The sequence below is a fragment of the Rattus norvegicus genome, chromosome 2, assembly GCF_021556685.1.
Source record: "Rattus norvegicus strain SHRSP/BbbUtx chromosome 2, alternate assembly SHRSP_T2T, whole genome shotgun sequence".
NCBI classification, from domain to species: domain Eukaryota; kingdom Metazoa; phylum Chordata; class Mammalia; order Rodentia; family Muridae; genus Rattus; species Rattus norvegicus.
The window spans coordinates 15,213,250-15,241,195 of record NC_141535.1 but is presented as its reverse complement, the minus strand read 5'-3'; the positions used below and the strand labels follow the sequence as shown (position 1 = coordinate 15,241,195).

The window sequence follows — 27,946 nt, the reverse complement described above, 5'->3', positions numbered from 1 at the left end:
TTCAAACTTGCCCTGTCTCTGACTCTGTTTCTGTCTCTGTCTCTTTCTCTCTGCCTCTCTCTCTCTCTCTCTCTCTCTCTCTCTCTCTCTCTCTCTCTCTCACACACACACACACACACACACACACACACACACATGCTCACATGAACATACACATAAACAGAATTTAAATGTTTTTGTAAACAATATTTTTTCTTACAGTTATAAAATCTGCTTTACAATTTTGAAATTTAGTCTAGGTTCATTGGAGATTATACTAGAATAAGCCACAGACACAGGCCTTCAGATGGTACTTTAATGATGCCAGACCATAAATATCTTGCAAATGGCTATTGAACACTGCCTTTACTGTTACTATCTTATCTAAATGATTCCGCTCAAAACTCCACCTCCTTCAAGTTCAGCTCAGCCCATTTTCTTCACTACTGTACTTATTATCTTGTTTTAAAAGTAAAAAAAAAATAGGGTTGGGGATTTAGCTCAGTGGTAGAGCGCTTGCCTAGCAAGCGCAAGGCCCTGGGTTCGGTCCCCAGCTCCAAAAAAAAAAAAAAAAAAAAAAAAAAGAAAAGAAAAAAAAAGTAAAAAAAATAGGCACCCTCTCTATATGTATGTTCTATTTTTTTGTGTGTTGATGATGCAACACATACATGGTACCCATAGTCTGGATGTTATTAGAATTCGAGTGACCCTGCATGAGTAAACTAGTGGCCTGGTGGCAAGCCTAACATTGCCTAATATTTCTGAACACTTTTTTGAGACCCCACCTTTTACCATGTTTTTAGCTTATCTACTTGAATTTCCTTAGATTAATGTTTCAGAGTTCAGTGAATGGAACGAGTAAGTATACTCTCTGGATAGTTATGAATCCCAGCGCAAATGCACTGTGATTACTAGCATGTGCATAGTCATCCTTTTTTGACCAAGAGGTTTTAGATCAAAAGTAAACAATGGGAGAAAAGCGTATGTTTATACAATATGCACTGGTTTTGGATTTTTGTTATGTGTGCGCACAAAATGCCTTAAAACTACCCATGAGCATTATCTGTAAACTCTCCTGAGGATCCTTCATGTTTGGAAAGGAAGAATTTTGTCTTATAATCAGTGTGCCTTTCTTTGTGATCTGTTATTTCTTTAATGTTCAAGCAAAAGAAAATATCAGTACACTGGAAAGACCCTTTTGTGTAACACATGGAGCTCTGAAAGGGACTTTGTGATGATGTGGTTATCATGACACCAGCAAGAGTCCTGCTTCTTGTGCACATATTATCATTCTGGGAATCTTGTTACCCTAGTTACCCCAGAATGTTTCCTTCTGACTGCATTCTTTCTATCTGTAAGTAACTCTTTTACTCAACAGGGAACAAGGGGCCAGATGGCATGCAGACATGTGCTTAAGGCTGGGTGAGTCTCATTTGTTCTCTATTTCTTGTTACTTTCTGTCACTCCTTAACTAACGACACATAAGGGATGCACCCTGTGGGCTGCTTTTTCCTGTATATGTCTGACATATGATTACAGCAATGTGTTTTTGCTAAAAATTATTGTTATTATGAGTTTCTTTTTTGTTATACTTGTTGTTTTAATCTGCTTGAATTTTCTGAAAGGTGAGATAAAAATAAGTTCAACAATATAAACAGGTCAGCCAGAAGACAAGCATGTAAATACAATGAATATCGTGCCTTCTCATTAATAACCTTGAGCTTATTCCAAAAGCAGCATTGCAGTTCAAAAATAATTTTATTTAGGAAATTCGTTTTGGAAAGTTTCCTTTGAGCCTCTGCCTATCAATCATGGCAATCATCATGCTTTAAGGTTGGGTTTGAGCTTTTTAAAACAACTCATTGAACAAATAATTGTTAGGTGTTTAATAAGTGGCAGGCAATATACTGAGAGCAAGGAGCAAGACAGACATGGTTTCTGCCTTCCTAGACATTTAATCTGAAATGAGTGTCTGAGAGCTGGATAATGCCTCTTCTGATAGTGCGAGATGCGACTATAGAGTGACAACCTTAACTACCTCAAATGACAATTTTAAAGAAGAGATTTAAAACATTTGGGTAAGGTAAGCATCTCTGGAGTAATTCTCAAACCTACTACCCAGTAAGAAAATACTAATTTTTCACATACTGTATGATAATATACAGATCATACATATTATGTACACTAATATCACTCTTCTCAGACCATAAAAATTGAACTGTTAAGTAACCGTAATTGCTATTCTTGGTTTTCAACATGACTGAATCTGGATTAAATATGAGCCAGGTGGCTGGATAGACTTGTGAAGATTTTTAAAAATCAGGTCAAATGGGAAGATCCACTTTTAATTTGTATCTTTGAGGTGGGAATCTATGCCTTTAATCCAGATGTTTTCTAGTGGAAAGAGCCACCATTAATCTGGGCCACACCTTCTGCTAGCAGCCTGTCTATGTAAAGGACACAGAAGAAGGAAGCTCTCTCTTTGTCTGCTTGCTCTCCTCTTGCGAGCAAGTCCTTTCTTCCACTGGTGTCGCACTTATGTTTTCAGGAATCTGGCAATATACAGATTTATGGACTGAACAACTACTAGATTATTGGACTTTCTATTGGTAGATGAACATTATTAGATTAGCTGGACCACACCTGCAAGACATTCTAATAAGTCTCATTTATATAAATGTGCACAGGAAAAGAATCTTCTTTCTAGTAGCCACAGCACACAAGTTGTAGGAAATCAAATCAAAGCCCTCATTTTAAATTTGGCTGAATTACAGCAAAAATTTAAGTCCCATCCTCATAGGTAGGGTCAATGGTCAAAATAAGGGCATTAATGGTAAAGAATGGGTCCTATAACTTAGGATGTGTAGGAGGGCACCACTGAAGCTGAGAACTTTAAACCTACAGATTCCCAAGGGTTTATCTCACCTGCAGATATATCACTCCACCCTTACTGTGAGATTTGTTTTACCCTCACCTTCTGAAAGATTGCCTTTTCTGCCTTTGACTAAAGAAATTAATCCTTCATTGTCTGCTAAATCAGCAGTGAATTTCTCTAGAAGGTGACAATAGGCAAGATAATCATTATGTCCCTTAGGGCCCACCAATAGTTACCTTCAGACCTATAACCAGACTTAAGGCAAAGCAGGTTTCTAGAGAGGAAGTAGAAAGTGCAGTCTATGAGGAGGTGTTCTATATTCCTAAAAAGCTTAATGAGTTTACTAATTCATTCAACCAGAAGTTTGGGGTATGTGTGAGAATGCATTTTGTGAGTGTGGGATAGTGAGGGAAAGAACATAAAACTGGGTCAGGCTCATTTTATTGATATAGGCCCTCTGAGTGGAGATCCTGTGTTTAATAAAGAATTTCACACAGTCAGTAAAGGTGTCAACAGAATCAACTAAGCAGGGGGCACAGGGTCTTCACAGACACTGAAACAACAGTCACGGAGCTTGTACGTATCTGATATAGATTGCCTGCATGTATGTTATAGTTGTGTAGCTTGGTATTCTTGTGCGACTCATAACGGTGGGAGTGAAGGCTGTTTCTGATGCTTTTGCTTGCTTTTGGGACTCTTTCTCTCCTAATAGTTTGTCTTGACTAGCCTTGATATGAGATATATTCCTAGTCTTACAGTAACTCTTGTCATGTTTGGTTTATATCTCTGGAATGCAGGGGTGGTCTGTCTTCTGAAAAGCAATGGAAGAAGAGTAAGTCTGGGGGAGAGGAGATGTGGGAGGGAAGGATGGGAGAAGAGTAGGGAGGGGAAACTGTGGTAGTGATGTAATATATGAAAGATAGATAGATAGATCTAGATAGATACATAGATAGATACATAGATAGATAGATACATAGATAGATACATAGATAGATACATAGATAGATAGATAGATAGATAGATAGATAGATAGATAGATAGATAGATAGATAGATAGATGAATAAATAAATAAATGTGCCAAAATCTTGTTTGAATGGTTGGTTGAAGCATCTATCAAAAGATAGTCAATGGAATCATTGACGTTAGTGGACTTAGTGTTGATTAAAGCTCAGGGAAATTGCAGTATAAGAATGGATATACTATGTAAGACCTCTACAATAGGAAAGCCCATAAGATATGTCCTTTATTAATCCTAAAAGACACAAGATGGTGAGAGTGGCACCAGCACGTCTGAAAGGGAAGGCAGCATAGGCAAAGCAATGTTCATAATGGCCTCAATTATAATCATCAGCCATTCCAGAGTGAGTCTTATTTCCCATACAAGTTATATAGATTTTTGGTACAGGGTAATCTATCCTGGCATTTCCAAGCATAAAATAGATAATTAACCTATTACATTTTTTCTTTACCTATATAAGTGGAAAAATTCTCAAGCAAATAAAAAATGCAGCACTGAATCATGGTAAATTGGAATTTTGGATTGTGAACCAATTCTAAACTGAAGTAAGTTTAGATCCAAAAATCTTGAATGAAGAAAGGCAAGATTCCCTTGAGGAAGGGCCTTGTCATAAATTTTACTGCTAATCTTTTTCCCTGTGGTACACTCACCCAAGAGCTCTGGATTCACAGATGAAAGACACAGATAAGAAAAAACAAACACACACGCACGCATGCACCTGTACCAGCAAATTATGATATGCCTTGATAGATCAATGACTGGCCACTTCTAAACTTTCCCTTGTCTAGCAAACACTCCCTTCTGGTATTCCTGAGTTAAGATCTTTTAAAATCTATATTTCATCTCTGTTATCTCATTCTTAATCGAGGAAGTGGCCCCTAGGGGCACTTTCCTGGATAATGACATACCAGCCGGCTTTCTGCTTCTCTGCCATGGTGATTCTTCTCCTCTCTCTCCCTCTCCTTCAGTCCCTTGTCTTCATAATCTAAAAGTCCCACCTCCATTTCCTGTCCAATCATTAGATGTATGATAATTTTTTATTACCAAATGAAGTCAGCTGGGGTCAAGAACCCTCAGGTCTAGAAGTGTGGCTTTTGGGAGCCAAATTAAGACAACATGGCCCTAGGGGCCATTTCCCTGATTGGGGCCAGGGTAGTAGTGATGAAATGTTGATTTTAAAAGATGCTAGAAATATTGCTACTAGGATTTTGGATCCACTTGCTACCATCATGTATTCTCTATTTTTGATGTAGCTCTGTTGGGCTTTAATAGAAACTGAACATTTGACAGTGGAACGCCAAGTTCCCATGTGAACTGAGCTGTCCATCATGAAGTGTTAATATGGCTTACGAAGCCATGAAGTAGGATGTACACAGCAGCAATCCATTATCAAATGGAAGTAGTATATATGTGATTGACTCAAAGCAGTTTCTGAAGACACAGAAAGTTACATGAAGACGTTGCTCAGATTAGTATGGTTTCTACTCCTATTAGAATGCTGTATACTGCCAAGTATGAACCTATAATGTCATGGGGTATCCTTTATGATCAGTTGATTGAGGAACAGAATAGTAGGGTTTGGGTTACCAATGGCTCTCCATGTAATGCAGGCACCATCCAGAAATGGACAGCCACAGTATTACAGCCCCTTTCTAGGACAACCCTAAAAGACACCAGAGAAAGAAAATGTTCCCAGGGGAAAGAACTTTGGGTAGTACATGATCATACATTTTATTTGGAGGGAGGAATGGTCAGATGTGAAAATGTTCACTGATTCTTGAACTTTAGCCAATAGATTGGATATATGGTAATAGACTTGAAAAAATGACATTAGAAAGTCGGTAAAAAACACATTTGGAATATGTAGAAAGAAGAATATAGATAGATCTCTCTAAATAGACAAAGTCATGTGTGTGATACAAATGCTCATCAAAATGCAACTTCAGCAGGAGAGTCCAGTACTCAAATAGATTAAATGACCCAGTCTGTGGAGAATCATCTTGTTTCCTCACCATCCCTGCCATTGCCCAAAGGGTCCTTGGTGGTACAAGTGGAGACTATTCATGGGTCAGACAATTACCACTCAGAAAGACTGACATGGCTACAGCTGTTGCTGAAATTCTCCATCTGCCAACAGCAGAGACAAACACTGAGTCTCAGCTTTAACACCGTTCTAGACCATTCCATGGGGTGACTAGCCAGAAACCTGGTGTCCAGTTCCCTGCGCTGAACTATGTTTTTCATGGAAAGGAAAATGCTTTGTCCTTACAGGAGTAGAAACTTACTCTGGTTATAGATTTGCCTTTCCTTCATGTAATACCTCTGCTAAAACAATAGTCTGTGAATTTACAGGATGCTTTATCCACCGTCATGGTATTCCACACTCTATTGCTTCTGCCTATGGAACTCACTTTGTAGACAAAGAAGTGAGACAGTGGGCCTGCAATCATGGAATATATGGGTATTATCATGTTTCTCAAATTCCTGAAGTAGTAGTTCTGATACAAAGATGTTCTAGCTGTTTAAAGACACAGTTATAAGTCCTGCTGGGAGAAGACATATACCTTGATGTGACTCTAACCAAGAAAGTGAAAGATCTGTATGACAAGAACTTCAAGTCTCTGAATAAAGGAATTGAAGAAGATTTCAGAAAATAGATACATCTCCCATGCTCGTGGATTGGCAGGATTAATATAGTAAAAATGGTCATCTTACCGAAAGCAATCTACAGATACAATGCAATGCCCATCAAAATTCCAACTCAATTCTTCACAGAGTTAGAAAGAGCAATTTACAAATTCACTTGGAATAACAAACAAGCAAACAAAAGAATCCAAGAGAGTGAAAACTATTCACAACAATAAAAGAATTTCTGGGAGAAATATCATTCCTAACCTCCAGCTATATGACAGAGCAATACTGATAAAAACTGTATGGTATTGGTACAAAAACAGGCAGGTAGATCAATGAAATAGAATTAAAGACCCTAAAATGAACCCACACAACTATGGTCACTTGATCTTTGACAAAGGAGTTAAAACCTCCAGTGGAGAGAAGATAGCATTTCCAACAAATGATGCTGGTTCAACTGACGGTCAGCCTGTAGAAGAATGCAAATCAATCCATTCTCATTGCCTTGTATGAAGCTCAAGACCAAGTGGATCAAGGACCTCTACATAAAACCAGATACACTGAGAATGATAGAAGAAAAAGTGAGAAGAACCTCAAATACATAGGCCCAGGGGAAATTTTTCTCAACAGAACTCCAATGGCTTATGCTCTAAGATCAAAAATTCACAAATGGGACCTCATAAAATTGCAAATCTTCTGTAAGGCAAAGGACACTGTCATTAGGACAAATACCTTTACCAATCTTATATCGAATAGAGGGCCAATATCCAATATAAACAAAGAACTCAAGAAGTTAGACTCCAGAGAATCAAATAACTCTATTAAAATGTGGGATACAGAGCTAAGCATAAAATTCTTAACTGAGGATTAATCAATAGCCAAGAAGCACCTAAAGAAATACTCAACATTCTTAGTCTTCAGGAAAATGCAAATTAAAATGACCCTGGGATTCCATCTCATACCAGTCAGTATGACTAAGATCAAAAACTCAGGTGACAGCAGATGTGGTCAAGGATGTGGAGAAAGATGAACACTCCTCAACTGCTGATGGCATTGCAAGCTGGTACAACCTTTCTGGAAATCAGTTTGGAGGTTCCTCAGAAAACTGGACATAGTACTACCTGAGGACCCAGCAATACCTCTCCTGAGCATATACCCAAAAGATGTCCAACATATCGCAAGGACACATGCTCCACTATGTTTATAGCAGTCTTGTTTATAATAGCCAGAAGCTGGAAAGAACCCAGCTAACCTTTAAAAGAAAAATGGATAAAAAATGTGGTACTTTTATACAATTAAGTATTACTGTGCTATTAAAACAATGACTTCATGAAATTATTAGGCCAATGGATAGACTAGAAAATAACATCCTGAATAAGGTAACATAATCACAAAAGAACACACATGGTTTGCTTTTACTGATAAGTGGATATTAGTCCAAAAGTTTGGAATACCCAAGATAAAATTTAGAGACCACGTGACACTCAAGAAAAAGTAAGACCAACTTGTGGATGCATCAGTCCTTCTCAGAAGGGTGAACAAAAATACTCATAGGAGGAAATATGGAGACAAAGTGTGGAGCAGATACTGCCATGCACCTGGACACCTGGCGATCAATCCAATATACAGCCACCAAACCCAGACAATATTGTAGATGCCAAGAAGTGCATGCTGACAGGAACCTGGTATAGCTATCTCCTGAGAGGCTCTTCCAGAGCCTGGTAAATACAGAGGTGGATGCTCACAGCCAATCATTGTCCTGAGAACAAGAGGATTTAGAGAATGGAGTGAAGGAGCTGAAGGGGTTTGCAACCCCATAAGAAGAATATCAATATCAACCAACCAGTCCCCCCAGAGCTCCCAGGAACTCAACCACCTTCCAAAGAATACACAGTGTTGGACCTATGGCTCTAGCTGCATATGCTGCAGAGGATGGACTTATTGGGCATCAGTGGGAAGAAAGGTCCTTGGTCCTGTCAAGGTTGAATGGCCCAGTGTAGGGGAATGTTAGGACAAGGAGGTGGGAGGGAGTGTATGGGTTGTTGATGGAGCACCCTCATAGAAGCAGGTAGAGGAGGAATGGGATAAAGGGTTTCTGGAGGGGATAACATTTGAAGTGTAAATAAAAAGTCAAATAAAATATATTCTTATTTAATTTTGAATATTTGATCTATGCAGGCAAAAAGAAAGAAAAAAGGCAGTTTCATAGTATTAATTATGTGGCAGTAGCCTGGGACCTAAAGCCATGTTCTCTAGAAGATGGTGTATGCTTTGAATCAGTGTCCTATACATGGTATAGATTTTTCTATAGCCAGAATTCACAGGTCCAGATATGAAGACATTAAAAGGTAGTATAGCTCCACTCACTATCTTTCCAAGTGACCCACTATTTTGTTTCTTGTTCCCTCCACCTTAAGTTATACTACCCTAAAATCTTGTTTCTAGAGTGGATCATGCCTAATAGGAGAGAACAACCATTTCATTGAGCAGACTTCCCCTGACTACTTTGGGATTCTATGGCCCACATACCCAAAGGCTAAGAAAGAATGTTAGGAGGATGATTGACCCAGATTACCAATGAGAAATTGGATTTCTTCTCTACAATGGAGGGAAGAAAGATTACTGGTGGAGTGCAGGATATTCATTACAGTGTCTCCTGGAGATACCCTATCACCTTATTAAAGTCAATGGGAAAATATAACAACCTAATCCAGGCAAGATGACAAAGGACAAAAAAATTTTCAGGAATGAAGGTATGGGTCACTCCTCTAGGTAGGAGCCAAGACCAGCTGAGGTGCTTGTTGAAGATTACAGATGGGTAATAGAGAAAGGTAGTTATAAATACCAGCTAAAGCATATGATCAGTTGCATAGACAAGTTTTATACTTGACATAAGCATTCCTGTCATATTTTGTTAAAAATTAGTTTGTACAGATATTTGTGTCTTCTTTCTTTGACTTCTTTGCCATGAGATATTCCATCAATTAAGGGAATATCAGTGTTCATTATATTTACGTTTGAGATAATGAAAGAGCATCTCTCATGCGACATTGCCACCTATTCTAAAACATACAATGCATTTGCAGTTGCAAGAGGAATTGTTAAGTCATGCTAGGTATAGATATTACCCGGTTATGATCATAATGCTTTTGCAATTGTACACACATGGTTTTATCCTGGTGGTGTAATTATGACCCGATTATGGGTTTCATTTTAAAAGTAGCATAACACAAAGAGAAATGGCTATATTACATTCACAAGTGGTAGGTTTGTGATGGCTATTCTTGATTTCAACTGCACTTAGAATTAATGAAAACCCAAGTGACTTGCTACAACCCTGTGAGAGTTTTCTTCATTAAATCATTTGAAGTGGGAAGACTCGTTTTTAATCTGACTCTTTAGAGGTAGGAAATGCTACCATGAGTCTGGGTCACACCTTCTGCTGGAAGCCTATATAAAGGACATGGAAGAAGGAAGCTTATTCTTCTTCTTTTTGCTCTTGCCTACAACTCCGTTCCTTCACTCATAGTAAAGCCTACTTCTTTTGGTGTACACTGAAGACTAGCTGAGACATCAGCCATGTGAGCTTACCATCTACTAGATTCTTAGGCCTTGCTTTGGAAGATAGTCATCGTTGGACTAGCTGGACTATAGCATGTATGCCGTTCTTATGAATCCCTTTTATCTATCTATGTATCTATCTATGTATCTATCTATCATCTATCTAGTTTCTACCTATTGTCTATCACACATTAATTGATATTTCATCTACAGATCATTTATTGATAGATGATAGATTTAGCTTACAAGTTCTGTTCCTTTAAAGAATTTTGATTATTACACTAGGTTTAAGTGTAATTTTTTCCTAATAATAAATTTTTCTAGACATTTTTGTTATTTTTATGTTCCCAGTTCCATGCATTTACAATGTAGCAAGATTTTCTCACTTTAGAAAAGCTCCTTATGGCCTGAGTTCAATGTCATTTCCCCTGTTGAGTATAGGATTCTAGAAAGGGATACACTGGACTCTCAATCTCTAGTTGAGGAACAGGGGAAACAGGGTGAAGTTATGCATGTTAAGAATGAGGGGGATTCTGAGATATCTAGTTAAATAAATAAAAGGAAGGAAGGAGACCCATAGCAAAGTGTTGGTTAGGCAGAGTGATGGGCTAAGTGGCAGAACCTAAAATGTTGCCTTAAAGAAATGTGGTTTCTTTTCATGGGGGTATGAGTCAGAGACCAAAAACCACTAGAGTGGTAAGCCCAAAGGGTATCTTTTAAAAACTGGCTTTCCCCTAATCCCATCAGTTAAACAACTGAAATAAAAATAAAGTCTAGTTGCACTCATTCTTGCCTTTTTAACCCTTGAGATTCCTTTTAAATGAAAATGTTGAGTGTTTATTGAATGGGACATCTTTATAATCAGCCCACAGAAAATTAGTGAGAAACTGAAGTTGCCTTTTCTTTACTCCCTCCACCTCCTGCACTTTTTTGGTTTCTATCCAAAATAGAGATGGCTCTAAGTCTAATATGAAAGTAGATTTAGACATGTTTTTTCCGTCAATCTATATACTCAGCAAAAGTTCACAAGAAATTTATATCAAGACTCTCTCAACCCATACAAATAAGCAGTGTTAGATTATGACATTTTAACTCTCTGCTTCCTCTCCAGCACCTTGCCTGTCTCTGTGTCACCATGCTTCCTGCCATAACTGTTATTGACTGAACCTCTGAAACTATAAGGCAGTGGTGATTCAATATTTTCCTTTATAACAGTTGCTGTGGTCATAGTGTCTTAATGTACCATAGAAGTAGAAACATGGAAGCCAGTGGTGTTGCGGGTACTTTGAACTGCAGGGGCTTGGATCAAGAGGTTTTGGAGAAGAATAATATTAGTATGTGGCCTAGAGTTCAATCTTCTGTAATTTTAGCAAAAAAACAAATGTGACTGCTCCCATTTTTGTCAAAAAATAAATCTGTCTGGGGCTAAATTAAAGAATTTCACATTAAGGACATTGGCAGAGAAAATTTTGAAACAACCTAGTATTGGGTGTGTTGCCCATTTATTAGTGTCCAGTCTTATACAGATCTATAATGAAAGGGGCAAACTGATCAAAGAACAATATAAAAAGAACAAAGATGTCAGAAGGAAGTCTGCTAGAGCTAAGTCCTGGGTGCAAAGAGATAAACAGATTAAAGACAAAAACCAAAAAAATGGATACTAAATGGAATAAAGGGTGTGGTAACCTTGGGGCAAGTCTTCACTAAGCTACAGTTCCAATTTTTGAAAACAAATTAGGAAAAGCTCAGACTGGGCTTGGTGGCACACACACTTACTCACAGCTCCCAGCACTCAGCACTTGGGAGGCAGGGGTAGGCAGATTTCATAATTCAAGGCCACCTTGGTCTAACAGAGCAAGTTTCAGGACAGCCAATTTTAGTCATTTGAAGGCGAACATCAAAAGCAGAAAGCTAATGAGAATGTATTTGAATGAGGGGCGGAGCTGTGTTCCAGTCCCAGTAAGCAGCAGAAATTGGCAGTTTCAGCCACATGGTTCTGGCTGTAGAGTCAATGATACAGGAAACAGGTTGCAAAATGTCCTTCTAAGACTAAGGAAAGCTGCTGAGGCCAGGAATGTGGCAGAGGTGTCCCTGTATGGAGACCAAAAAAGGCTATTTTGTGAAGCTATGAAAGTGAACCCTGGATTGCCTGGAGACATCCATGATGCCAGAGCTGTGGGAAACCTGCTGGTAGAAGCTGTGAACAGAGTAGAAACAGCTAAAGAGAAAGAAATACATTGTAGTTGACGAAGCTGAGAGGACTTAGAGATCTGTGAAATGCTGTAACATCATACATGAAGATGCAAAGTTTGGAGTTTGCTCAGCTGGTTTTAGGTCTTGTTTGGGTCCAGAGTCCAGTATTTCTTCATGGTGCTTCCTTTCCTCACATTGAGAATGGTACTGTATATTCTGTGCCATAATATGTTGGAAAGTATGCTAAATCTGCTTCTTTACTTTGATTTTATAGGAATTTGTGGTTAAAAGAAAGCCACCAGTCTTCCAAAAGTGTAAACTTTAGCCTTTTAAACAATGTTGAGACTACGATAGACTACAGAGACATTCTAAGTTGAACTGAATACATGTTTGCATTTCCATATGGCTATAGCCTATGGAGGCCAGAGAGTGGAATGTGGAGGTTTAAATAACAATGTCCTTAAATAGATAAGCTTAAATATTTGAATGTTTGGTAGCCAGGGAGTGGCACCTATGGCCTTGCTGAAGGAAATATGTCACCATGGGGTGGGCTTCGAGGTTTCAAATGTTCAAGCCAGGTCCAGCATTTGTGTCTTTCTGAAGCCTGCTGATCCTGATGTAGATCTCTCACCTACCTTCCAGCACCGTGTCTGCCTGCAAGCCACCATGACTTCTACATGACAATGGACTAAACCTCTGAAATTGTAAGGGGGTTCGAATTTAATGTGTTCCTTTATAAGAGTTGCCTTGGTCATGGTGTCTCTTCACAGCAATGAAATACAGGTTAAGAAACAAAGTATCCTTTGATGGCTTAAAGACACACACACACACACACACACACTCACTCACACACACATACACACACTCACAAGAGACAGGACACATGAAAAAGCACTTCCGTGTGTTAAGAATGTGGCAGATCCCTTTCAACATTTTGCTTCAGGCCTAGTGTTTCCTCTAATTTTATCTCCTGGTTTTACATTTGTGGATGTGTCCTCTCACAGATAACAGATTTGTGCAAATGAGAGGAAAATAGCTTAGATGAGCCCATATGTTAATGATAGGTAATAAGTAATTTAGAAGTTAAAAATCTATGTTCAGAATACCATGGTTTTAATGTTGAGTGTCTTTGTTCGTAGACACAGGAGTAATTAATCCAAAAAGTGATTCCTTCCACCCCTTTTTGAAAGGTTTCTCTATATCCAGGCAATTTTTTTAGTCAGCCGAGTTCTAGAAGTTCGACATCAGTGAGTGCTCACAGGCCTTTCCTACTTTGTTGTTGTTTATTCCACTTGACGAACTTATAACATGAGGTCATACTCTATCCGTGAAGTTTGCTTTCCATCTGCTCCACATCTTTACTCTATTATTAGTCCAGGCTTCTGGTATTTTGATCCCGCTTCATTTCCAGGAGCCTTGTTGACGTCAGCGAAAACTCTAGGCAGAGGACTGCATGGCAATCAGCATGGCTCCACAGACTGTCTACAGAGGAGCGGTTGGTTTCCTTGGTACTGGACTTCCGTTGGATGAACCCCTGCTTGCTTCCTATACACAGTGAAGCCCATGGCGAGTGTTTAATGCAACCTCCAGTACAGGATGATATACTCACTCCACCACCTATGTGTATTGACTTTCTGCTAAAAGGCTTTTAGCATAAATATTAAGAATTAACCAAATACATCATAGGCTATTGCTGAGAATGCAACGTTTTTAACTATGTTCCTCCTACATTGATTTCAGTTAATATATTTTAACCACCCCCTTATTTTACTGTGCCTTTTAATTTGTTATTCATTTTGTTTTAAACCAGAACTTTACAGAAGCACTCTAGACCCACAGGAACTGAAATAGTTTGCTTTCATTATCTGGTAGACCTTCTCGAGTCAGTAGCCCTGACAAAAACCACAAAACTGTACAAACTGGCAACTGTGGGTTTGTCTGTTCTCTATTGATTCTATTTCTGGAAAGAAACACACACACACACACACACACACACACACACACACACACACACACACACATACATCAATGAATAAGCCAGGCGATTGTACCCTTACTTTAAGCTACCATCAGAAGGGGGACAGGAACAGTTTGCAGGCAGCTCAGGATGGGACCTAGGTCTTTCTGTTTGCGTTTATGCATGGATTTTGATAGCCTTGACTATGAAGTTTACCTCTAAGTGTTCTGCAACCTGAAATGCAGAAGTCTATTATTTCTAAATATACTTTTAAAATTGTGGAGTGCTATCAGTCAAATTGTTGAAAATCTAATAAACTTCATAATAAAATACTCATATAGGTTAATTTAATGATGATTTTGTTCCTTCTGAGAACTGCAAAGCAGCTCCACCATAAAACTTTAAAGGGAAAAATTGCACTTATATTTTTCAAAGACTGAGAAACTCTGACCCTTGAGTGGTTTTCTTCAGTGATCTATCACTATACAAGTAAATAAGGTGTGGGCTTTTATTTGCTTATTGATTTTATTCATTAATTTTGTTATGTTGCATGGCCTAGAGAAAAAGTTCTGGATTTGGCTTTAATAAACTGTGTGCCCTTGGACCTTTCTTTTCTCATCCATTTTCTCATCCATCACTAAATGATCTAATAACTCTAATGACTGTCCTAATATTCAAATTCCAAACCAGCCTTTGACAGCACAGGAACAATCTCTCTAGTGGAGAAAAGCTTAGGTAAGTCAGGAACAGAATTCTGTGAAGTACACACATGTCTTGATACACATGTCTTGATACACATATACACGTTCAACAGAAAAGCCGAAATAGCTCCTCTCTCCTCCTCCCCCAACAATGACAATGCAGCCATCTGTTGGATGTTCCACTTCACTTAGCAGCTGCTCTCAGATACAGAAATCTGCATTCCTGCAGCTTGTGTGGTATGCAGGCAGCATGTGTGGGTACTAGCATTTGACACTCCCACCCAAAGGAATGGCTTTCATTGAATAAAAATGATCCCAGGGGTTTCTTATTCTCCCACCTAACAAATGCCCATTTCCTGACCATTGGGATTTGGTCTTATCTCTACTCTTCCTCTATTAAAATAACTGTCTTAGATATTTCACATCAAGCAAGGATCTAAAACTGAAGAGGGCAGCGAGTAAAGGACTTCTGTAAAAACCTTAGTCTGCCAGAAACTCCCTCCTTGAGAAGAGGGAGCAGAGCAGCTGGAAAATAAACTTTCATGTGACTTTAATTTTGCCCATCCCCCCAGCAATGTACTTAAGTACTGAAGAATAACCATTGTGTGAGTGGAATGTAGGAGGCTTGAAAAGCAGCATTAACGTTAACATCGAACTAAGTAAAAATATATGCAATGACCCTCAAAAAAGCATAAAATACAATTTTCTGAATAGTCCCCTCCCCAGGCCATCCTTCCCATGCTGACGTTTGTGTTCTGCGTATATGTTATGTAAAGGGATATATATATATATATGTATATGTATATATATATGTATGTATGTATATATATATATATTATTTGTAACATGGAGGTTGTGCGAGCAGCAGTTACAAACACAAACGAGGAAGGGTTCTGCAGGCTCTCAAAGAGAACCTTGTATAAAATTGGATCCTCTTTTGAGTACATAATTTAGGACATTTGTTACAAGATTACTGTGGTTTTCTATAAATGTTAGTTTGCTGTATTATTTTCCATGAACTAGTTTTCCAAAATGCAGAATATTTCGCCCCCAAAACATGGAATCACCAAAGCCCAATGAGACGCTGATTCATGGGGTGTCACCCAGAAACAGCTGGTCAGCCATCTGCAGCCCCAGAGTCCTCTTAGTTTTACTATATTCAGCTAATTCTTTATGGGGAGGGTGGGAGACACATAAATCCTGGGAGAAAAAGCTTGGTCTGTGTGGGAAATGAGGAAGAGCTGGTGCCTGAGGTGCTGATGGGGAAGACCTCTTCTCATGCTCACCAGACACACAACTCTCTCCTACGTGTGCATTGTTCTCTCTGCGTCCCGTTCTTTTGGGAAAGGAAAGAAATGATGATGTGGCACTGATTGCTTTGTGTAAATTGGTTCAGATGAAAGCTCCCTTTGGAGCCATAACCAACCATTTCAAAGCAGACCTAATAGTCTTCAAGGCCAAGGATAAGCCTGGTATTCTGACCTGCGTATTTGTCCTCTCATCTCTCAAGTACACTAAACTAGAACGTTTTACAGCCATTGATCTTGTGGTGAAGCATATTGGGTATAAAAAATACTAGGAGGTGAGATTTTTTTGTCAGAAACATTACATATAAAAGTAAAATTGTAGGCAACATTGCTTTACTTTAATATTGGTGATACTGTATTAAAGTTGAGTACAACCATAATTATATTGTTTTGTTTTGTTTTTCTTCCTGAATGGGCAAGGGGCCTTGTTGGCAGAGGAAGTATGGCTGCTGAAGCCATTCCATTTTGCCAGGTGAGTATCCTTGAAGCAACTCATTCAGATAACCAAGCCAGAAGACTGTTGACTGTGTGGAGTGGAAGATGTTGGTAGGGGCCCAGGTGTGTGCTGCTTTCAGGTAGGTGTAATTATAGTTTGACCTGATCCTGTGTGTCTCTGGAGAACATTTTTATTGGAGATGTCTTTTCATATTTTTCTTGAATCATCAAAGTCTTTTACCTATTCTTCCCATATGCATGGATATACAGTTACACACACACACACACACAAACACACACACACACACACACACACAGAGAGAGAGAGAGAGAGAGAGAGAGAGAGAGAGAGAGAGAGAGAGAGAGAGAGAAAGGGAGCTTTCTAACTTTATTTCTTTGTCTTAGTTTATTAGCATTAAGGTTTTACATTTCTTTTATTATGTATGTCAGCTTAGAACAAGATCATTCTTTATTCCTATAATAAATAAACAAGAGAGCGAAACATCACTGCTTAGAACTGTTGTGGTATTAATAAGGCTTAGACATAATTTATTGATCATCTGCAGATTTTTCTGGTAGGTATACATGTGACAAATCTATGCTAACTTTATAGAATAAGAAATAAGTACACCTTTAATTGATAAGACAGAACATTTCTTAAAAGTATTGTAAAACCATCTGTACTACAAACTTCTTTTATTCATTCCTTTTTGCTTCACTCTTTATTTCAAATAAAGATTGTTTTTCCCTCAGCAGCACACAAATCACATGGACTATCCTTCAGGCTGTCAGTCACAGAAAAAATATACATATGCCCAGAGTATACACTTGTGTTTGTTCAATGTTATTTGGGGAAAATATGCTGCATGTTCTCCTGCCTCTCCTAGTTTTACATTTTGAATTAATGCAATTTATTCTAATTTATGGCAACTGTTTGAAAGGCTCATTCTCCATTTTCCCATTTATAAAGAGGTTATTTACATGGAAGTGGAACGCAGTAGAAGAATGAATTTATTTGGAAAATCTGGTGGATTCAGGTGGAGAAACTGAGCAGACTTTGGCTTTGCATTAGCACTGTGCACAAGAGCTGGTGGTGAGGACATCTCTTGTAACATTTTTATGCCTCTTTATATATAAGAATAAATTTATGGAGAACTTTTTCCATGCTTCTTAAAAAAGCATTATACAATTGAGCTAATTGCCTCCCTTCTCTCTTGTTCTCTATTCTTGTATTTCTATAGCAGCTCTCATAATAGTACCTACACACTCTAATAAGAGAACTAGTGAAGACGTGGGAGGAAATGTTTCTTTTTCCAGGACAAGATTACGCTAAGGTCAAAAGTCAACAAGAGGAACTGTCCCTATTTTTCTTAAAGTCTACCTCAAGTCTAGCAGGATTTTAAGGAAATCATAGTTTATTGCCATCACTAGTATCCATTTTCTCAAACTACTTGTTTAAGACAAACTCCCTTGGCACAGTGCTGGGCCCTGTCTCTGGTCTTGCCACAGGGACTCTCTGTTAAAGGATCAAATAGTGGAAATGAAGTCTTCAAAGAGTTTATTGAGGTGGTTGCAGAAGTAGATACTGCAGATGTCCTTTGGAGCACTCATGAAATTTCATTTCCTGCTGACTGGTGAAACCTTGCTAATATCTTATATGGATTTCTATAAATACAGCTACCAGTATGGAAAGGAACCAGTCATACAAGTGAGCTGTATAGTGCCCCATATATGTTTCTCAATCATATCTGTATGTGTGTATGTATGACTACTTATTCCTTGTAACATTTTTATATAGCATACCCTCCTGTTACACTTAGTAATGTTACATAAATGAAGAAGGCAAGTGGTCTCTGGGGAGGTGAAGTAAGATGTGTATGGGGATTGTTATTTGAATGCTAGGACCTCTCATTTGAACATTTCTAGTTTTAACTACCACACTATTTGCTGTTCTGGCTTGCTATCATTTTAACCTGAGCATAATTCCTGTGTGACTTTGAAGACTCTTTGTGAACAGCTTTCAAGACTCAAATGTTAAAGGGTTAGTTGGCAAGTGGTGAGCTTTGAGAAGTGGTTAGATCAAGAGGGCCCTGGCCTCATTAAGAGATTCACGATTCAGCAGCATAGGAAGGCTGTAGAAAGTAGGAGGTTTGGCCTTGCTGGAGGAAGTAGGCCACTAGATACATGACAATAAAGGTTATACAATTCTTCTCTTGTTCTGTTTCCTGGCCATTTCCTATGAGCTTCTTTGTGCCACCAATGGTTCCTGCCTTGTCACTGCACTGGTGAAAGTGCATCAACATAAAATAGCACAAAAATGGTAGAACCTTTAAAACCTTGGTCCTCTGTAGAAGAAGTGCAGGGACAAAGATGCAGTAGAGATGGTGGGAATGGCTAATCAATGAATGGGCCAATTTGAGACCTATCCCTCAGCAAGAAGTACTCCCTGACACTATTAATGATGCACTGTTATGATTGCAGATTGAAGCTTAGCATAACTGTCCTCTGAGAGGCTCCACCCAACAGCTGACCAAAACAGGTACAGAGACCCACATCCAAACAGACAGAGCTCAGTGGGGCAGCAGTGGGGAAGGATTGAGGGAAATGGAGGTGATAAGGACTCCATAAGAAGACCAACAGAATCAACTAACCTGGAGTCTTGGAGGCTCTCAGAGACCGAATCACCAATGCAATACTGAGCATGGGCTGGACCTAGTTCTTCCTCATGATGTAGCAGGAACAGTGTGAGGGGGGACTGGGTGGAGAGGAGCCTGTGATAGGGAGCTAAAGTATATAAATAAAATAATAGAGAAAAAGAAATGAATGTAGTGTTAGTAAGAATTTAAAAAAATAAAAGAACCCAATGTGAAACTCAATGATCATGTATAAAAACTTCTGAAACTAAGAAGCAGACTAATACATATCTCCCACAATTTAACTCCTCAAGACACAATGATGAAGAGAAGAGAATGACTGACCAGTGGGCATGGACTTCTGCCTCAAAATAGGCATGTAAGTCTTAGAGCGAATCAGAAATCATACCTGCAAAATGTTAAATTTGTATAAAATTAAGACCTGGTTTCTGTCCCATCTAATCAGGAAACTGTATTATTGCCTTATGGTAGGGACAAAATTCCTAATAAACACAACTCAAGGAGCAAAAGGTTATTTTACCCCATGATCTGTGGCTGTAGTCCATGGCAAGAAAATACTGACATCAGGAGCTTGATGCAGGGAAGCACATTGCATATCTGTTAGGGAGCAGAGAGCGATGAGATGCTCAGTTTGCATCCTTCTTTTAAAATAAACCATCAAAGAATTACTCACTTAGTGACCTTCTTTCACATCTTGCTTGTTAGAAGCTTTATATAATGCTGGTTAATTTAAAAGAAGAAAGAAAGAAAAAGAAAGAAAGAAAGAAAGAAAGAAAGGAAGGAAGGAAGGAAGGAAGAAAGAAAGAAAGAAAGAAAGAAAGAAAGGAAGGAAGGAAAGTCCCCCAATAACTGGAATGGAGGCTTACCCTGAAGGGAAGGAAGGAAATAAGGAATGAAGGGAGGAAAAGAAAGGAATTCTATCCTGGAATGTGTTGGGACAGAAAGAGGCAGAGAGGCCCATGATCGGTCTCGGAAGGCTTCCTAGAGGAGGTTCGAAGGGCTCATTATGACAGTAAATTGATGGACCAAAGAAGGATTTATTCAACTCTATTTGTGGAATCAGTCTCCCTGTTAACATAAGATATATGAAGATGATATTTACAGCAGTCTTGGGGCTAAAAGAGCTAAGGCTTAGAGAGAAAAATGTCTTGCTCTGAGTCACATAATTCTTGTAGGCTCCAAGTCAGTATCCAAACCTTTCCACATTCTTGTGGCACATGACTCTGAAATCTATGCAGGCAGCTGGGGGGACATAGCCCCAACTCTCAGTATGCCGTGCAGTTTTAGTCCTCTTGCTCTACCCTGAACCATTGGCACAAACAGACACAGGAGAGCCTTTCCACTTCTCTGCCCATCCCCATTGTTCAGGCTGGGGTCCTACCATCTAAGCAAATATCAGCATTCAGATGTGGGAAGTCTGTGCCTTCCTGAAGCTGAGTGTCAACTGTGTGGTTCACAGGTAATCACAAGGCCATCAACTGGGTGTATCAGTCTCTTTTATGTTACTATGGCAATAGTACCTAAGAGAAACAGCTTACAGAGAAGGGTTCATTTTGCTTCATATTTAGAAGGGCCTGTCCATTATGGACAAGAAGGCACAGTGTTCACAGCAGTACAGAATGCTATATTCTCCTGCCACAGTTGGTCAGGCACACTGAATTGTGGGTTATAACCCACAAAGACTTGCCCTCAGTGATGGCTTCTGCTAAATAAGCTTCACCCTCTAAAGTGCTTACCAGGCTCCAACACAGCGACAAAAGCTTGGAAACAAAAGCCGATGGGGATGTTATACACAAAGGGGAGAGGTTAAAATATTTTGGCCTTTCATGACTTACTTGCACAGAACTCTGAAACTGCTAGTAGAAATCGTAAGAAAAATACTTTCTGGGATAAGAATAGCGAACAAGAAATATCTAAAAGAGACTGAAGTCATGCATCACGAAATGTCACATATGCACAAATGAGAGCACATGATATTAAAAAGCTTCTCCATGAGTTTGCAGAAGGACACAGTGGGTAAGATGAAGGGGTAAGAACCTGAGTTTGAATCTAGAGAAGCCATGAGAAGTAAGGTATGATGGAACACATCTGTAATGCTAGTATTCCTTCAGGAAGGTGGGAGGTCAACATAGAGTCTGTGAATGGGAGAGAGGGCAGTAGGCCTGGAGTAGACATTATCAATCAGCAAGGAGATCCTGTCTCAGAAAAGATGAAAAGGGAGGACTGACCCATTGTTCTCTGGTCTCCATTCAGATTCTATGGCATTCACATATGCACCCTCAGTCACACATTCGGGAACACATGGATTACGCACCACATAACCACACCCCCCACACCCACATTTTTGCAGAACAAAGAGAAGTATCAACAAAATGAAGATGTAGCCTAAAGAATGGAGAAAATAATTTCACCATGGAGTTAATATATAAGATATATAAAGAATTGAACAAACAAGCAAAGCCATAAGTAAAAATTATTCAAAGAATAGTAATTGGTCAAATGAATTCAAGAAGAATTTTCTCAAAAGAAAAAGTTTGACCTTCTTAGCTATCAGAGAAATATGAATTAAAACTACTATAAGATTCCTTCTCAGACCAGTAAGAATAGTCCTCATGTGTGTATGTGTGTGTGTGTGTGTATCATATATATGTATGTGTATGTCATATATATATATATATATATATATGAAAAAGAGGTTATTAACTTGAAAGTGAGGGACACAGGAGTGGTTTTAGAAAGAGTACCTAAGAGGAAAATGGAGGAAAGTGATGTAATTCTATTTTAACTAAAACACATTGAAATAAAATTATCCAATGATATGGTAAAAAAACAATCCTTTGCAATTGGTTATTATGCTATAGCTGAAAAATCATCACTGCAGTGGTTCCTCAAAAAAAGATAAGTATAAGAAAGAAAGAAGAAAGAAGTTAGAAAGAAAGAAGTAAGAAAGAATGGAAAGAGAGAGAGAGAGAGAGAGAGAGAGAGAGAGAGAGAGAGGAAGGGAGGACTGATGGAAGGAAGGATGGAAAAAAGCAAAGAAAGTCAAATAGAACTACCATATGATCCAACTGTAGTCACTTTCGGGTACACCTCTAAAGGAATTCACGTCAGTACAGAGAGATATTTGCATATCTGTGATTACTGCTACATCATTCCTAGTAGCCAAGGAGTGGAGCGAGCATAGATACTCATCAGTAAAAGAATGGATGCCTGAAATATGTTACACATGCACAAAAAAGATTCATTCAGATATGAAGAAGACTTAAATCAAAACATTTGCATGAAAATTGATGTTTTACCCTGTATGTAGACTCTAGATTTCCAAGACTTATGTACATGTGTACACAGACATAAAGATCTGTATTGAAACCAAGTGAGGGACTGCATGGAAGCAGGAAAAAGCTAACAAGACTAGAGGAAAGTAGAGGGTACTTTTATTTTTTGGTTTTTTTATTTTATTTTTTATTTTTGACATATACATGTATTTTGTAGACAGAAGAAGGATGATTCATAAAAATAGGCAGTTATAGAAAAAGAAAGGGGTGGGAATGAATAGGAGAAAAATACAACAAAACACATATATCTTGAAGTATAAAGAAGGAGGAGAAGACAAGGAAACTGCAGCAGTAGAGATAAATTCAAGTACGATGCCCTCCAACAGTCAGACAAGCCTTCTGTACAAGATACTTCATTCGTTTACACAAGCACGATACAACTCAACATTGTTGAATACCTCATCCAAAAATCGTAGAACAAGTGACAGCTGGTTTTATTTGCTGTCAGTCAGACCCCAATCCTAACTACTTTCTGCTATAAGATATGGCCAATTCCAGGTATTTAAGGACTAAAATGGAATGTTATACTTAGTCTCTCACTTAGAATCACTCAAAACTGCACTGTCCTGCTCAGGATGTGCTGAACGCTCTGATCGTCGGCGCTTAGGCTGTTCTGCGGCACGCCCACTTGCAGTCGGTATCGTTCCTTAGTGTTCTCTACAGCACTCTGCTTCTTTCCTTTCCTTCATATCCATTTCTCACTTAATCGGCCCCATCTCCAGCAAAACCACTCATTCTAACTGAATCCTGTCCAATTCAGGAACATGGGTGCTCATTCGTTTTATTTCCATGATTATCAATATTGCATTTTTCCAATGTCTGTTGTTCCTCTCTTCAACTATGTTTCATCAGGTCTCTTTGTTACAGGTATAGCTAACAAGATCATTACTTGTTTACACTGTTTGCATCAATCAGCTTGTCTTTGCTGTGAGAAAATACTCATGATGATTAAAATATCAGTTGTCGGATTGATGAGATCTAGAACCCCCTGGGAAATGAGGCTCTGGGCATGCCTGGAAGGTTACCTCGATCAGGTTAACAGAGATAGGAAAACTCACTTACTATGAGTGGCATTGTTTCCTGGTCTGGGATACTGAACTGATAAAGAGGAGAAAGTGAGCCTATTCTACAAATACATTGTCTCTGCTTCATGATTTTGGATCTGTGAGAAAAGCTGCCTCGATTCCTGCTGTCATGACTTTCTCTAGGACACACTACAACATTGAACAGTGAGTGCAAACAACCCCTCCTTTCTTGTGTTACTATTGTTAGAGTGTTTTAACAAAACAATTAAAAGGACAACTAAGATTATATTGAGCACATGCACAAAGAAAATATTTGTTTTGCTCTCCTTTCTAGAGGTCTCAGTCATGGTGGACAGAAAAATAGTGGAAGATATAGTGGAACAAAGCTGGTAATTTAATGGGGGGAGAGAGAGAGAGAGAGAGAGAGAGAGAGAGAGAGAGAGAGAGAGAGAGAGAGAGAGAGAGAGAGAGGGAGGGAGGGAGGGAGGGGGGAGGAAGAAGGGAAAGAACAAGAACAAAAAATCAAGGGAGGAGAGGAGAGAGGAGAGGCGGGGAGAGGAGAGGAGGGGAGAGGGAGAGAGGGGAGGGGGAGGGAGGCGAGGGAGAGAGGGAGGAAGGGAAGAGGGGGAGAGGGAGGGAGGGGGATGAGAGAGTGAGGACAGAGGAGACTGAGGGGAGAGGAGAGAAGAGAGAAACAAACCTTCAAAGGCACAGGCAGAGTACACAGAGGCATACATCCACCAATGAAGACTGGCATTTTAGTAGTTCATTTAATTTTGACCACATCAATGAGTAAATGCTGTGGTAAGTCAGTAACTTCATGGTTCAATTACTTCTCAGAGGTAACAAAAACTATAGACTAAGCCTTCATACTAGTGCTTCTGAAGGATATTTTATAGCCATACTATAATAGTATTATATAAAGACTTTGGACTAATTGTATCTCTGACCATCACATGGATTCTTCTATTTTTAAAATATATTTATTATTATTGGATATTTTGTGTATTTATATTTCAAATGTTATCCTCTTTTACCGCTCTTCCATCCCACCTCTACTCCTTCCCCTGATTCTATGAAGATGTTCCCACTCCCACCAACCCATTCCCACCTCAACACCATGGCATAACCCTACACCAGGGAAAAGTGCCTTCACAGGACCAAAGGCTTATCCTCCTATTGATGCCAGACAATGCAATCCTCTGCTACATATGCAGCTGGAGCCATGAGTCCCTCCAAGTGTAATATTTCATTGGTGTTTAGTCCCCAGGAGGTCTTGGGGACTGGTTGGTTGATATTGTTGTTCTTCCTATGGGGTTGCAAACCCTTTGAACTCCTTCAGTTCTTTCTCTAACTATTCCGCTGGGGTCCTTGTGCTCAGTCTGATAGTTAGCTACAAGCATCCTCATCTGTATAGGTAAGTCTCTTGCAGAGCTTCTCAGGAGACATCTATATCAGGCTGTCAGGAAGCACTTCTTGGCATCAGCAATAGTGACTGGGTTTGGTGGCTGCATATGGGATATATCCCCAGGTGGGGCAGACTCTGAATGGTCTTTCCTTCAGATCTTCCTCCACTCTTTGTCCCTGTATTTCCTACTGTATTTTGTTCCCCCATCTAAGGAGGACTGTAGCATCCACACTTTGGTCTTTCTTCTTGAGCTTCACGAAGAATTGTGAATTATTCTTGGAATTATATCTTGGAAATTCTGAGCTTTGGGGCTAATATCCACTTAAAAATTAGTGCATACCATGTGTGTTCTTTAGTAACTGGGTTACATCAGTCAGGATGATATTTCTGAGTTCTATCCATGTGCCTAAGAATTTCATGTAATAATTGTTTTTAATAGCTAAGTAGTACTACATTGTGTAAATGTGCCACATTTTCTGATTCCATTCTTCTGGGTTTTTTTCCAGCTTCTGGCTATTACAAATAAAGCTGCTATGAACATAGTGGAACATGTGTCCTTGTTATATGTTGAAGCACCATTTCAGTGTAAAGAGTGGAATAAATGGGTCCTCAGGTAGTACTATGTCCAATTTTCTTAAGATCCACCAGACTGATTTCCAAAGTGAGTATACCAGCTTGCAATCCCACCATCAGTGGAGAAATGTTTCCATTTCTTCACATCCTCACCAGCATCTGCTGTCACCTGAGTTTTTGATCTTAGTCATTCTGATTGGTGTGAGATGGTATCTCAGGGCCATTTTAATTTGAATTTTCCTGATTATTAGGGATGTTGAACATTTCTTTAGGTGCTCCTGGGTTGTCGATATTCCTCAGTGGAGAATTCATGGTTTAGCTTTATATTCCATTTTTTTAAGTATGACTATTTGTTTTCCTTGATTCTAACTTCTTGAGTTCTTTGTGTAAATGGAATATTAGTTCTCCGAAAGTTGTAAGATTGGTAAAGATGTTTTCCCAGTCTGTTGGTTGCTGTTTTGTTCTATTGACAGTGTCATTTGTCTTACAAAAGCTTTGGCAATTTTATGAGATCCTATTTATCAATTCTTGATCTTAGAGCATAAGCCATTAGTGTTCTGTTGAGAAAATTTCCCTCTGCGCCTATGTGTTCAATGCTCCCCCCCCCTTCTCTTCTCTTAGTTTCAGTGTATCTGGTTTTATGTAGAAGTCCTTTATCCACTTGGACTTGAGTATTATACAAGAAAAGAATGGGTCAATTTGCATTCTTCTACATGCTGACCTCCAGTTGAACCAGCATCATTTATTGAAAATACTGTGTTTTTTTTTCCCATTGAATACTTTTTATCTCCTTTTTCAAAGATGAAGTGACCGTAGGTGTGTGGGTTCATTTCTTGGTCATCAATTCTACTCCACTGATCTACCTACCTTTCTCTGTACCAATACCCTGCAATTTTTATATCAATTGCTTTATATTATAGCTTGAGGTCAGGGATAGTGATTTTCCCCAGAAGTTCTTTTATTATTCGGGTAGTTTTTGCTACCCTGGGTTTTTGTTATTCCAAATGAATTTGCAAATTGCTTTTTCTAACTCTAAGAAGAATTGAGAAGGAATTTGGTTGAGGATTGCATTGAATCTGAAGGTAGATTTGCAGAATGACCATTTTTACTATATTAATCCTGCCAATCCATGAGCATGGTAGATATTTCCATTTTCTGAGATCTTTGATTTCTTTCTTCTGAGACTTAACGTTCTTGTCATACAGATCATTCACTTGTTAGGTTACATTCATCCCAAGACATTTTATATTATTTATGACTATTATGAAGGGTGTTGTTTCCCTAATTTCTTCTCAGCCTGTTTATCCTTTGAGTAGAAGAATGCTACTGATTTGTTTGAGTTAATTTTATAGCCAGCCACTTTGTGGAAGTTGTTTATTAGGAGGAGTTCTTTGGTGAAATTTTGGGATCACTTAAATATACTATCATATCATCTGCAAATAGTGATATTTTAACTTCTTTTATTCCAATTTGTATCCCTTTGACCTCTTTTTTGTTGCCCAATTCCTCTGACTGGGACTTCAAGCACTCTATGGAATAGGAGATAGTGTACAGCCTTGTATAGTCCCTGGTTTTAGTGGGATTGATTCAAGTTTCTCTCCATGCAGTTTTATGTTGACTGCTGATGTGCTGTATATTGCTTTTACTGTGGTTAGGTATGGGCCTTGAATTCCTGATTGTTCCATGAGTTTTATCATAAAGGGGTGTTGAGTTTTATTAAATTCTTTCTCAGCATCTAATAAGTTGATCATGTGTGGTTGTTTTGTTTGTTTGTTTGTTTGTTTGTTTGTTTGTTTGTTTTTGAGTTAGTTTATATACTGGCTTAGGTTGATGCATTTCCATATATTGAACCATTCCTGCATTCCTGGGATGAACCTACTTGATCATGATGAATGATCATTTTGATGTGTTCTTAGATCCTGCTTGGGAGAATTTATTGAAGATTTTTGCATCCATATTCATGAGGGAAATTGGTCTACAGTTCTCTTTTTTGAACTGAAGTTCCCGTTTTTGGTAGGGTCTTCATGTGGTTTAGGTCTAAGCATAATTCATTTGGGTAGTGTCCCTCTGTTTCTATTTTGTGGAACAGTTTGAAGAGTATTGCATTAGGTCTTCTTTAAAGGCCTAATAGAATTCTGCACTAAACTCATCTGATCCTGGGCTCTTTTTGTTGGGGGACTTAATGACTGCTTCTATTTCTTTAGGTCCTTTGGAATATTTTAGATGGTTTATCTGATCCTGTTTAGACTTGGGCACCTGATTTCTGTCTGGAAAACTGTCCATATTATCCTCC

General features: G+C 38.8%; 1 long non-coding RNA gene across 2 annotated transcripts; it reads left to right on the top strand.

The window, feature by feature from the left end:
- The first annotated feature begins 1,332 nt into the window (after nucleotides 1–1,332).
- On the top strand, nucleotides 1,333–25,625 carry LOC120100658 (uncharacterized). Of its 2 annotated transcripts, XR_015673632.1 has the most exons (5): nucleotides 1,334–1,401; nucleotides 16,644–16,798; nucleotides 17,629–17,751; nucleotides 23,515–23,876; nucleotides 25,587–25,625. It is a non-coding gene; the product is annotated as an uncharacterized LOC120100658 (long non-coding RNA). The 2 variants fall into 2 exon arrangements; XR_015673629.1 differs by lacking the exons at nucleotides 23,515–23,876; nucleotides 25,587–25,625 and having other exon boundaries at nucleotides 1,333–1,401; nucleotides 17,629–17,849.
- Nucleotides 25,626–27,946: the final 2,321 nt, after the last annotated feature.